Source organism: Macrobrachium nipponense, chromosome 48 (assembly GCF_015104395.2).
Source record: "Macrobrachium nipponense isolate FS-2020 chromosome 48, ASM1510439v2, whole genome shotgun sequence".
Taxonomy (NCBI): domain Eukaryota; kingdom Metazoa; phylum Arthropoda; class Malacostraca; order Decapoda; family Palaemonidae; genus Macrobrachium; species Macrobrachium nipponense.
Genome location: NC_087223.1, coordinates 22,445,677 through 22,458,176, shown reverse-complemented (window position 1 = coordinate 22,458,176; position 12,500 = coordinate 22,445,677).

The window sequence follows — 12,500 nt, the reverse complement described above, 5'->3', positions numbered from 1 at the left end:
GCTAGTTCTTTAGTCTGTCTCATGTATTGTCCGTGCATTGGTTTGTTGTGCCAGTCCTCAGTTCTTTCTGTTTCTCCTGTCTCTGTATATTCTGGGTCTTCGTCTACTTTTATTAGTCCTTCTTCCCATGCACTCTTTAGCCACTCGTCTTCACTGGTTTTTAGATATTGCCCAGTGCTCTGTTTTCGATGTTAAGCAGTCTCTATACTTAGTAGTCCTCTCCCTCCTTCCTTTCGTGTTATGTATAGTCGTCCGTATTTGCTCTTGGGTGTAGTGCTTTGTGTATTGTCATGTGTTTCCTGGTTTTTCTGATCTATGCTGCGGAGTTCTGCCTTCGTCCACTTCCACTATTCCTGCGCTGTATCTGATTACTGGCACTGCCCATGTGTTTATGGCTTTTATCATATTTCTCCGGCGTTGAGTTTTGACTTGAGTATCGCCTTGAGTCTCTGCATATATTCTTTCCTGATCGTGTCCTTCATCTCTTGGTGTTTTATATCTCCTCCTTCCATTATTCCCAGGTATTTGTATCCTGTCTCATCTATGTGTTGATGTTGCTCCCATCTGGTAGCTTTATCCTTCAGTTCTCGTTACTTTGCCTTTTTGTATGTTGACTAAGGCGCATTTTTCTATTCCAAAACTCCATCCTGATGTCCCCAGATACATTCTTACAGTCTGGATTAGGGTATCTATTTCCTTGATGCTCTTACCATACAGCTTGATGTCGTCCATGAACATCAGATGGTTGATTCTGTTGCCTCTTTTCTTGAGTTGGTACCCGGCATCCATCTTCGTAGTACTTTGTCATGGAATCATGGCTACTACGAAGAGTAGTGGGGACAGTGAGTCTCCCTGGAAGATCCCTCTCCTGATATTAACCTCTGCTAGTCTATTCCAGAGCTTGTAAGTATTGTATTCCAGTTGCGCATTGTATTTTTTGAGGAAGCTGATGGTATTTTCCTCTGCCCCATATATTTTCAGGCATTCTATTAGCCATGTGTGTGGTATCATGTCGAAGGCTTTCTTATAGTCTATCCATGCCATGCTTAGGTTGGTTTTCCTTCTCTACTGTTCTTCATTACCATTTTGTCTATCAGGAGCTGGTCTTTTGTGCCCCTACACTTCCTTCTGCAGCCTTTCTGTTTGGTGGGGGATGGTGTTTGTCTCCTCTAGGTAGTGTATAGCCTTTCACTGATGATACCTGTTAGTAACTTCCACATTATTGGTAGGGCAGGTGATAGGCCTGTAGTTACTGGCTATATTCCCTTACTCTTGTCTTTTTGTACTAAGGATGTTCTTCCTGTGGTCATCCATTTGGGTGCTTGGTGATTTGGAGATACAATGCTGGAGTTGTTCTGCTATTCGTGTAGGGCCTTGAAGTTGAGCCAGTATCCATGGACTTCATCGGGACCTGGGTGGCTTTCCAGTTGGCATTTTCTTTAGTTGGTGTCTGACTGTGTCTGCCGTGATGTCTGTGAATCTTTGTTTTATTCTCCCTGTTTCTTCTTCCTTGACTTCCTGGAGCCATGTTGCATGTTTGTTGTGTGATACCGGATTGCTCCATATTTTCCCAGAGTCTCTTACTTGGTTCGGCTTCAGGAATTTCTGGGTGGTTGTCTTCCCCTCTTAGTTGGCTGTATAGTCTTTTCTGGTGGTTCCGAATAGTTTGTTTCTGTTGGTATCCCTTATTCCTGTTCATGTACCGTTGGATCTGTGCTTTGGCCTTAAGCCTCTGTTTTACATCTTTCTATGGTGCTGTTTTAGTCCCCTCTCTTGTAATTTGTATTTCTCGTTGAGTTCCTCCCTGTTTTCTTGCTTCTTAGCCTTTTTTCTGCCATCTCTTTCAGTTTACTCAAGTCAGATCTCATCACCATGATTTGCTTTTCAAGGCGCCTTTTCCAAGGAGGTTGCTGTTTTGGTTTCTGTTGGGTTGGTTGTGCTGGTGGTGTTGGTGTTCGAATCCCCATCAGTTCTGCTACTAATCTTGCTCCTGCATATGTCAAGGTATTGTTTCTGTGATACTGGTGGTCTGTATTATGCCCATTATTTCATTGACCTCACTTGTTTTCTCCCTTAATTTTCTTGGTGTTGTAGGCTTTCATGGAGGGGATCTTTGTTCTCTCTGTATCTGGCTCCATCCATTGTCTGATCTTTTCTACCCATTCCGTCCTCTCTGTTACTTCGGTCGGTGTTTCTCGTGTCGTTGTTTGATACCTCATCCTCCCTGTCGTCTTCTGTGGCATCGTCTCTCAGTTCGTCTTCGTTGTAATTCGTTGTCGTGTGAAATTTCCCTTTCCAGTTCTTCTCTTTCTGTTGGGGAGAGCCAGTTCTTTTTCTTTATTTTGTTCCTTACTTGGTCTGCCAGCCTCTGCTCTGATTGGGGGGTGGTTTGTTCCTCTCATTCCAGATGTTGACCAATCTTCTTCTATATCCTCTCTCGTCGGGTTGCTTCTGATGTAGCATCTCCATATTTCCTTATTTTCTTCTCTTGTCCATTTCTTTCTTTTTGCCTCTGTAGCTCCAATCTCAGGCTGTTGATTACTGTCGTTGTGGTGATCAGTTGCTGGATGACGACCTCTAAGTACCTGACCGTCTTCCCCTTCAATTGGGTTGAATACCTGGTTGCCGGACGAAGCTCCTCTGTTGCCAGAGGTTCTATTTACGTCGTTGTCGTTTATTCCTTCATTTCTTTCCATTATTATTATTATTATTATTATTATTATTATTATTACTATAGGAAAAAATGATTACGATATTAATAGTATTAAGTTAAAAATAGTTATGCTTATTAGACTTGAGATGTTAAAAAAAATGCAATTTGAAAATACGTAACAGTTCCAAAATTTTTCACAATAAAAATATTGATGTTTTTTAGACTTTAAAAAATTATGTATTTAACAATTCCAATAAACTTAATCACCAGTATATTAGACAAGAGAATATGTATATAACGATTCCAATAAATTTAATTACAAGTATATTATACTAGAAATATGTATATAACAATTCCAATAAATTTAATTACAAGTATATTATACTAGAAATATGTATATAACAATTCTAATAAATTTAATTACAACTATATTAGACTAAAAAAATTTCTATAACAATTCCAATAAATTTAATTACAAGTATATTAGACTAAAAAATGTCTATAACAATTCCAATAAATTTAATTACCAGTACATTAATACTGGTAATTAAAAATGGCCTATTTCGGACACACACTAACACCAAATATTTGCCATGCGGTGCACTGTATGCATTACTTATGGATCTTTGCAGCGTTCCTTTTACTGCACTTCCTTTCACATTCTCATAATTGGATAGTGAATGACCTCATAGGGCCCAGTGCTTGTCCTTTGGCCTAAAGATTATGTTTTAATTCAGTAAGACTAGGCTGTCAATTCAACCACTTTACTTTCTCTCTTCAATCTTACTGTTCAACCTCTCTGACGATTTCACAGCTTAGTCCAGTAATTGAGGGCTTTTAATTCCAGTCTCGGCTTGATCTTCATTTCCAGGATTAGTCTCTCTCTCTCTCTCTCTCTCTCTCTCTCTCTCGAGCTGCCGTCCACCAACGCCTTAGGTACCCTAGTACTAGCTTGGTTTTACCTTCCATATCTTTTAATCTATTAACGTTAAAATCTAGTATTTCCTTCCAGAGAGTTGTCTGTGGTATGTACTTGTTTGTGTGTGTGTGTGAGAGAGAGAGAGAGAGAGAGAGAGAGAGAGAGAGAGAGAGAGAGATTGGACACCGCAACCAGCGGTGGCTTGATTCCGATGGTAAAAAAAAAATTGAAAAAAACTCATTTTTTTTCTATGAACCAGACGATTTCCGAGGAATCTTTCTTGAAGGAGGTCTGGAACGGTTCCAGGAGGTCGTTTTGCAGCGCCTTTGCACTGGAAGGCGGTCGTAAATAGAGGTAAAAAAACGCCCAAAAACGCCGCCCGCGGGATCCACGTATAGTGTTAGTACTACCACTCGAGGAATAAGTGCTGGAGAGAGTGTGTTCTTGTCTGGTCTATGCCTGCGTTGGCAGGCTGCCAAGTTCTGCACACGAACACACACACATACACACGGTAACGGATTTCAAACCGCTGTGCTCTCTCTCTCTCTCTCTCTCGGCGAAATCCAGTGGATTTCTCTGCCAATTTACGTCAATTTTCGTCCATTTTTTTTTCCGTGCCAGTTAAAATAATTTCGGTTAACCGTCCATTTTTGCGTGGAAAATTGCATATTTTAGGCCTAAACTGTCGAATGAGAGAGAGAGAGAGAGCGTGTGTGTGTATGCGTATACGTGTGTGTGTGTGTGTATGCGTATACGTGTGTGTGTGTGTGTGTGTGTATGTAAGAGAGAGAGAGAGAGAGAGAGAGTAGTAGTAGCAGCCAAATTACGCAACGGAGGGAAACGTTTACTACAATCTAGAGTAGTAGTTCCGTTTTCGTTAGCTGGTGAGCCCCCCAAGGTCTAACTCAAGAAATATGAAAGAACCACAAACCCCTTATCATTATTAATATTTTAACCACTTTAGACGCCATAAACTTACAAAAGAAGGACGTTAGGATGATATATATCGATATTCGAAGTGAATCATTAATAAACAACCATGAATAAGTCATGGGAAGGACGTAAAAATGAACGATTAGAGAGTAGAACTTAAAGATGTCCCGAAGGCTACCGTATGTTGACCTAAATATTTCTATTTATTCTTTTCTCTCTCTCTTTTCTCTTTCCCTTCTTTTACGTCATTTATCTTTTAACAGAATCATTGTCTTTTTTTTTCTTTATAGAACTGAGTTTGATTTGTTTATCATAGTTTATTTATTCATTTTTGTTAGTTTGTTTACGTATTCCCGTCTGCTGAATACAGTCGTATCGAGAATTTAACATTATGATATATTTAAGGGGAATATATCAAAATATATTTACTGATATATTTATAAATAATTTGTTTACCATCTTGTTGATAGAGTATATTAATCTGAATCTTCATTTGATATCTTGTCAGTGTTCCAGGTCGCGTGCCCAAGGGACTGGGTATGATAGCATGGGTACGGGGGTATGTTGTCGGTGTATATTAGGATGTCTATTGAATAATAATAATAATAATAATAATAATAATAATAATCAGTAGACCGTGGTGGCCTGCTTTGTTTCTTTGCCAGACGCACGAGCATGGCTATTTTATACAGCAAAATCTATTTTAGATATCTATTTCAAATAGCAAAATCTATTTTAAATAGCAAAATATAATTTAAATAGCAAAGTCTATTTTAAAAAGCAAAATCCATTTTAAATAACAAAGTATTTTAAAGAGAAAAATCTATTTTAAATAGAAATGTCTATCGTAAATGGCAAAATCTAATAGCAAAGTCTATTTCAAATAGCAAAGTCTATTTTAAATAACAGTATATTTTAAATAGCAAAGTCTATTTTAAGTAGCAAAATCTATTTTAAATATCAATGTCTATGTTAAATAGCAAAGTCTATTTTAAGTAGCAAAATCTATTTTAAATATCAATGTCTATGTTTTAAATACAAAGTCTATTTTAAATAGCAAAATCTATTTTAAATATCAATGTCTATGTTAAATAGCAAAGTCTATTTTAAATAGCAAAATCTATTTTAAATATCAATGTCTATGTTAAATAGCAAAGTCTATTTTAAATAGCAAAATCTATTTTAAATATCAATGTCTATGTTAAATAAAGCAGTCTTTTAAATATCATCTATGTTAGAAATAGCAAGTCTATCAAACAGCAATCATTCTTCAATTCAAGGTCAAAGTCCCTCTGCAGGTCCAGAACCTTTTCCCTCCCTTTGCCCCCTGCCCCCCCACCACCCCCTCTCCAAAGTCCAGCCCCAGTCTTCTGGAACGAGCTGCAGAGAGCATGAAAAGGGGGGGGGTTATTCACCCCCCTTTTTCTTTCAACGCTGTTTACCGAGCGTCAACAAAACGTGGCGTGGAACCCTTTGCCTGGGTAATAACCTGGCCCCCCCCCCCCCCCCCTCTCTCTCTCTCTCTCTCGAAGAGTTGCAGTTTAAGGCTGGAAGCTTTTGGAAGCTTTTACACCTAGCAGGTGCAAGCGAGAGAGAGAGAGAGAGAGAGAGAGACCCTGGCTGTCTTGTCATCATCAGTCAATCTGTGAATCTGTCAGTCAGACAGACAAAGACACCAAATGACAGAAAACCAGAATAATACCTTGTCTAAGACATGCACATTTCAGAATACCGTCTTCCTTCCACGCTGAGGGCGGGGGAGGGAAGGGACCCTGTTGAACAGACAAGACAAATAGACAAACAGACGAGCCAAGAGATTGTTTATATTCACCCATGCAAGACCTAGGGAGCTGCTGGGATGTCTGACGGACATTGTTCTCGTTGAATTCAGACGGACAGACAAGCAGCAGGTTTGCTCAAAGAGTTTCTCGAATGAGCGACTTGGCAATAGTAGTTAGAAAGGGAGTTTTTTTAAAGAAGAATGCATAATGGACTCACCCGTACGTGCATACATGCGAGCATTCTATTCTAGGTACGTGTTTGAAGGGACGTGCATTTCTTCGTGCATTCAGCTCGGTGCATCTGTTCAAGGAGAACTTGCGTGCATTTGTGCATTTTCAACTTGATGCACCTGTTCAGGAAGATGTGTAAACATCTGTGCATTCAACTGTATTCGCCATTTTAGAAAAATGGATTTATTCGTGCATTCAGCTCCTTTGACATGCATAGAAATACGTGCATTGACTTGTGCATGCAATGTTATGCACTAAACTTTGCAACTGACATGATGCATTTGTTTGGCTTCACACACTAGTTGAGAGAGAGAAGAGAGAGAGAGAGAGAGAGAGAGAGAGAGTTTCCCTATGCATGCAATCGCCTGAGCTTTCAACATTAAGGTCCCTGATGAAATCCAGTACTACTTCTACTTGCAATGGGTTTGCAAAGGCTAAGGGGTTGCAGTGGTCGTGTAGGTGACCTTTGTGACCTTTGCATCAGGTGGAGGTCATTCCTGTAATTAGCGTGACATTTGTAACTTTGGAAATAGCCCTTGTTATACTTTACAAAGCTAGTTGCAAATGTCGGAAGGTGCTCTCTCTCTCTCTCTCTCTCCTCTCTCTCTCTCTCTCTCTCTCTCTCTCTCTCAGAAGCAAAGCAAGGCAAGACTCCATTTTCTATCTAATTTTTCACAATCATTCGCTCATCAACATCTCCTAATTCACTTCACCCTATTTAACCAGGAAGTGACCCCGATGCAACCGAAAACAAACAGCTGTTCTAAATCGCCTCCATTATTATTAATCACAGAAGTCGCGTATTTTTATATTTATATCTTTTTATATCATCTTTCTATCTTTTTCTCTGCGATTGATGTCCAACCGCGAGATGGTTTGATCTTCCACAATAAATCTCAATTGATCTTGTTTTTAGGATTAAGTCCACCGCGTCTGGTTACCGATTCGTCCAGCGAACGTCATTGGGCCCGTGGGTGGGCGGGTGGGTGGGTGTACTAGTGGGGGCAGTCCGTCCTGGGGGTGGTGGGGGGGGTGTCTGTTAATTATAATGACAATTTATAATTGTAGTCACGGGTCGAGAGGTTAGACAACAGCGCTTCGAAAAAACTTCAGCCGCATTTGTCATCGTCCGAAAAAGGATTCGTCAGGTGAGACAAACAGATTATAAGGCTCCGGTAATGAGAGAGAGAGAGAGAGAGAGAGAGAGAGAGAGAGAGAGAAGAGAAGAGAGAGAGGGCAGGGTGGGGGGGGGGGGGGGGGGGGGCGCGTGTTGGGGGGCGGAATAAAAAATAATGGTTTTCAGTTCATTGGAGATCACTGGACATTGATAATTTTATCCTGGTGTTTTTCGTGCGTTATTTATAAAAGGGTATTGTTCCAGACGGCCTGACGTTGGTTTGCAATATATATATATATAATATATATATATATATATATATATATATATATATATATATATATATATATATATATATATATATATATATATATATATAGATATATATATATATATATATATATATATATTAAATACTATATATATATATATTAAATCGTATTCATAGATCATTTTGTAGGACTTACATACATACATGTATACATTGAAATGCTATTAAATGCTTCTGTGTGCTCCTTAAAATAATAATCTGAAAATACGTAATAATAATACTAATCTGTGTTGAAATGTGATTCAAACACTATATACATACATGTATACATGTATACATTTAAATACTATTAAATGATATTCTGAAAATGCATAATAATAATAGTACTAATAATAATCTGTACTGAAATGTAATAAAAACAGTATATACGTGCATACGTGTATACATTTAAATACTATCAAATGCTTCTGTGTTATTGAAAATAATATTCTGAAAATACACTTTTAATTAGTAATAATAATGATAATAATCTGTTTTTAAATGGGTAAAAACACTATATACATACATGTATACATGTATACATTTAAATAATATTAAATGCTTCAGTGTTCCTTAAAATAATATTCTGAAAATACATTAATAATAATTAGTAATAATAATAATAATAATAATAATAATAATAATAATAATAATAATAATAATAATAATAATAATCTGTATTGAAATGTGATAAGCCACAAAACAATACCAACAAGAAGACAGATAGTTAAAAAAATAACTTGATAATTCTGAAATGGAACGTGAGTAATAAGAAAAACACGAAGAAATGAAAGGTAAATAGAAAAACTGGGTAACGAAAAAATGGACAAATAGAAAAAATGTGAAAATGAAAAAAATTGATAAATGAAAAAATTTTATAGATAAAAAATTGGATAAAGAAAAAAATTGATAAATAAGAAATTGGATAAATGAACAAAATTTGATAAGTAAAAAAATGGATAGATAAAAAATTGGATAAATGAAAAAAATTGGATTAATAAAAAATTGGATAAATGAAAAATTGGATAAATAAAAATTTATTATAAATAAAAAATTGGATAAATGATAACATTTATGAATAAAAAATTGGATAAATAAAAATTGGACAAACGATAAATGTTATAAAAATATATGGATAAATGAACAAATTGGATAAATTAAAAAAATTATAAATAAAAAATTGGATAAATAAAAAAATGTTCATAAAGAAAAAAATTTTTAAGCAAAAATTTTTTTGGTTTAATAAAAAAAATTAACAAATAAAAACATTTTAGAAATGAAAAAGTTATAAATAAAAATATAAATAAAAGATTATGAATAAAATATTGGATAAATGAAAAAAATATATATAAAAAGATTTACAAATAAAGAATTGGATAAATGAAATAATTATAAAATAAAAAAATGACAAATACAAAATTGGATAAATAAAAAAATCATAGATAAAATAAATTGTTTATACACATAACCAATGACTCATTTATCGAGCCATATATGAAATCACTTTCTCCCTCTCCAACAGGTGACGTTTACATAAGATAAGGATATTCGTTGCTTACGCCCTCCTATATCCACGAAGGATATATCAATCCAGACCCTCCCGTCCTGTGTCCGTGATGTTATATCTGACCGTAGGAACCCCTGCCCCCACTGGGTCGTTTCCTAGGGGCTCCTAGGAGACTTCCTTATCCTGCTATAAGGAGGCCCCTCACCCCATCGAAGCGAGCCAAATAGGACTCTCTTTATTTTGGCGAAAGGTGTAGGATGATGCCACGCCCCTGTTTTTGAGGTTCCCCCCGCGCCCCCCCCTCTCGCTCGTCCTCTATCCTCTTCCTCTCTCCTCTCCCTCTCTCTCTCTCTCAGTCCATTGTGGTTTAGCCTGATTGCTTCTTAGCCCCGAGAGAGGAGAGAAGAGAGAAGAGAAGAGGAGAGAGAGAGAGAGGCAAAACTGACCTCAACGACACCTTATTTATCTTATTTTCCTCAAGGGTGAACAGACCCGTCCTGATAACTTCTCGGGCCTCATTGTCACCCATGAACTATTACTCACGACCACTCACCCGGGAGACTAGGAGTGCTCTCTCTCTCTCTCTCTCTCTCTCTCTCTCTCTCTCTCTCTCTCTCTCTCTTTGACGTCATCGGGGTCAGCTGGAAACTCGGAGGGCGAAAGTGAAAAACCCTTCAAGGGCACGGGGCTAGGTCTTCCCCTTTCCCCTTCCAAGCATTCTCCATCTTCATCCTCTTGTTCTTCTTCTTCTGCAAATTGATGATGAGTTTCTGTCCTTTTTTTCCCGTTTCACTTCTCCTACGTCTTATCTTTAGAGAGAGAGAGAGAGAGAGAGAGAGAGAGAAGAGAGAGAGAGAGAGAGAGGGAGGACCTGATCGCTGATGTCATAGTACTTCTGGGTATAAGGCAGCCATTGTATCCTGTGAATCTTATATTTCCAACCAGTTGTGGTTGTACACATTTCAACTTCTTCGTTCATTCACAAAAAAGTCAACCTGGATGTTGTAATGTGACATGGGGAAGGGTATGTAGGGGGTGTGGGTGTATGGATAGGGGTGGTGTAGGTGTGTGGGATGGATAGGTGGTGTGGGGGGGGGTAGGGGGGTGTTGGGAGGGGGTGGGAAAATGGGGGGGGGGGCGTTAGGGGAGAAGGGGTGACTCACAGGTGGGGTACAAGTCGAAAGCCCCAAATTGTGGTTTCCAACAGGTAGAAAGGAGCTGCTATCAATTTCACAGTGGTTATGATACCTTTAGGTCTCTCTCTCTCTCTCTCTCTCTCTCTCTCTCTCTCTCTCTCTCTCTCTCTCTCTCTGTATATGTATATATATAGATATATTAGGGGACATTCCCCCTGGCTCAGTGGCTAACGACCTCATGTTACCAGCAAGAACAGAGATTCAATCCCACAAGGACGAGACTTCTTGTCCCCCTTATGTTAAGATACTCGGTTCCCCTGTTGATCTAAACGTTGAAATAAACAAGTTGGTGGCTACTAGACTGTGGTGGGTCGCAGCCCAAGGCAGAGGAGGGCGTGAGTCGAAAAGCAACAATATAATACAAATATACAAACAAAGCAAATGCACAAATGCAGGCAGTGCAATCAGATCTCCTGAAGGAGACCGTGTCTCCTCCACCTTGCCCTCGGGACACAGGCCCTGAAGGGACCGGAGGCCGCCACGCCTATAGTGCGACGCCCTGAGAGAGAGAGAGAGAGAGAGAGAGAGAGAGAGAGAGAGAGAGAGAGAGACAGGACCCCTAAAACATGTCATACGACTAAAAAATCCCAAGGAAGGACCCATTTAACCAACCTCTCCCGCGACTATATAATAATATCTAAAAGAAGAAGGACCCATCCTACGTAACTCGGACGACATCCTGTAGGATATAAAGATGATAATCCTTCCACACCTCAGAGCCCCGACGGACTCCTCCCTTCCGCAGATTAGAGTAATCTCGGATTTCCTCTCCGGAGTCTTGGCTGTTGGTGTTGACGTTGGTGTGGTATGTTAGTTCCCGTCGACGGAACCTCGTGTCGATGGTGTTCGTATGTGTATGTTTGTGCCTCTGATAGAGGGAGCCCATGAAAACGCCTGAATACAGAAGGTTGAGTACTGTATTTCAGAGGCTGTGCTGTCTCTCTCTCTCTCCCTTCAGGGTACAGAAAAGGGGGCGTTTATACCAAGCGATCCATCCACATGTAGCCGTTTTACTACGTCACCCCCGCTGACAATTTCTCTTTGATCGTACGCATTTATGGATGAGTGTGTAGCAATATATATATAATATAATATATATATATATATATATATATATATATATATATTATATAGATATGTATAACTGAATCACGAAAATTTGGAACGTGATAAATCCATAAATAAAGGTATAAGCCACGAAGGAGAAATAAACATCGGAGTTTCTGCAAGATCTTTCGACTCGACGTCCTTTACTCAGCTGAGTAAAGGACGTCGAGTCGAAAGATCTTGCAGACTCCCCGTTATTTATTTCTCCTTCGTGGTTTATACCTTTATTTATTATATAGACTCTCTATCTTAGTGGGCGTGTCCCCCAACCTCTTTCTGATGTCATCATATCCTTTTGGGGATGAGGTTGCTAGACATACGCCTTTTTTTCCTTCCCTGAGAGCGCCTCAACGCAGTCGACTAACCACCCAGTACAAATCTCACTGCTCAAGTCAACAGAGCTTTACACTGTGTATATGTGTTTTTATTCTGTTTTTGTGTGGTTTTCCCGTCAGACACAAAGTTTAACGGCAGTGTAAACAGCGTTAGCAAATGCATCTGTCACGTCTGTCCACAGGGAAGAATAGAGCATCGAGCAGAGTAAGAGAGAGAGAGAGAGAGGAGAGGGGATGCGTCGAACAATGGCCCATCCTGGTAATGAATAACATTCATTAGGAGCTCAAGATGGCGGGCGTTTGTATCTTGAAAGGGTGGATACGTATTGCCAAGTCTCCGTCGTCTAATTAAGATAGATTAAATGGAAACGACTTCATTATGAGATCCACTGCAGCCCGCAACAGAGCGCC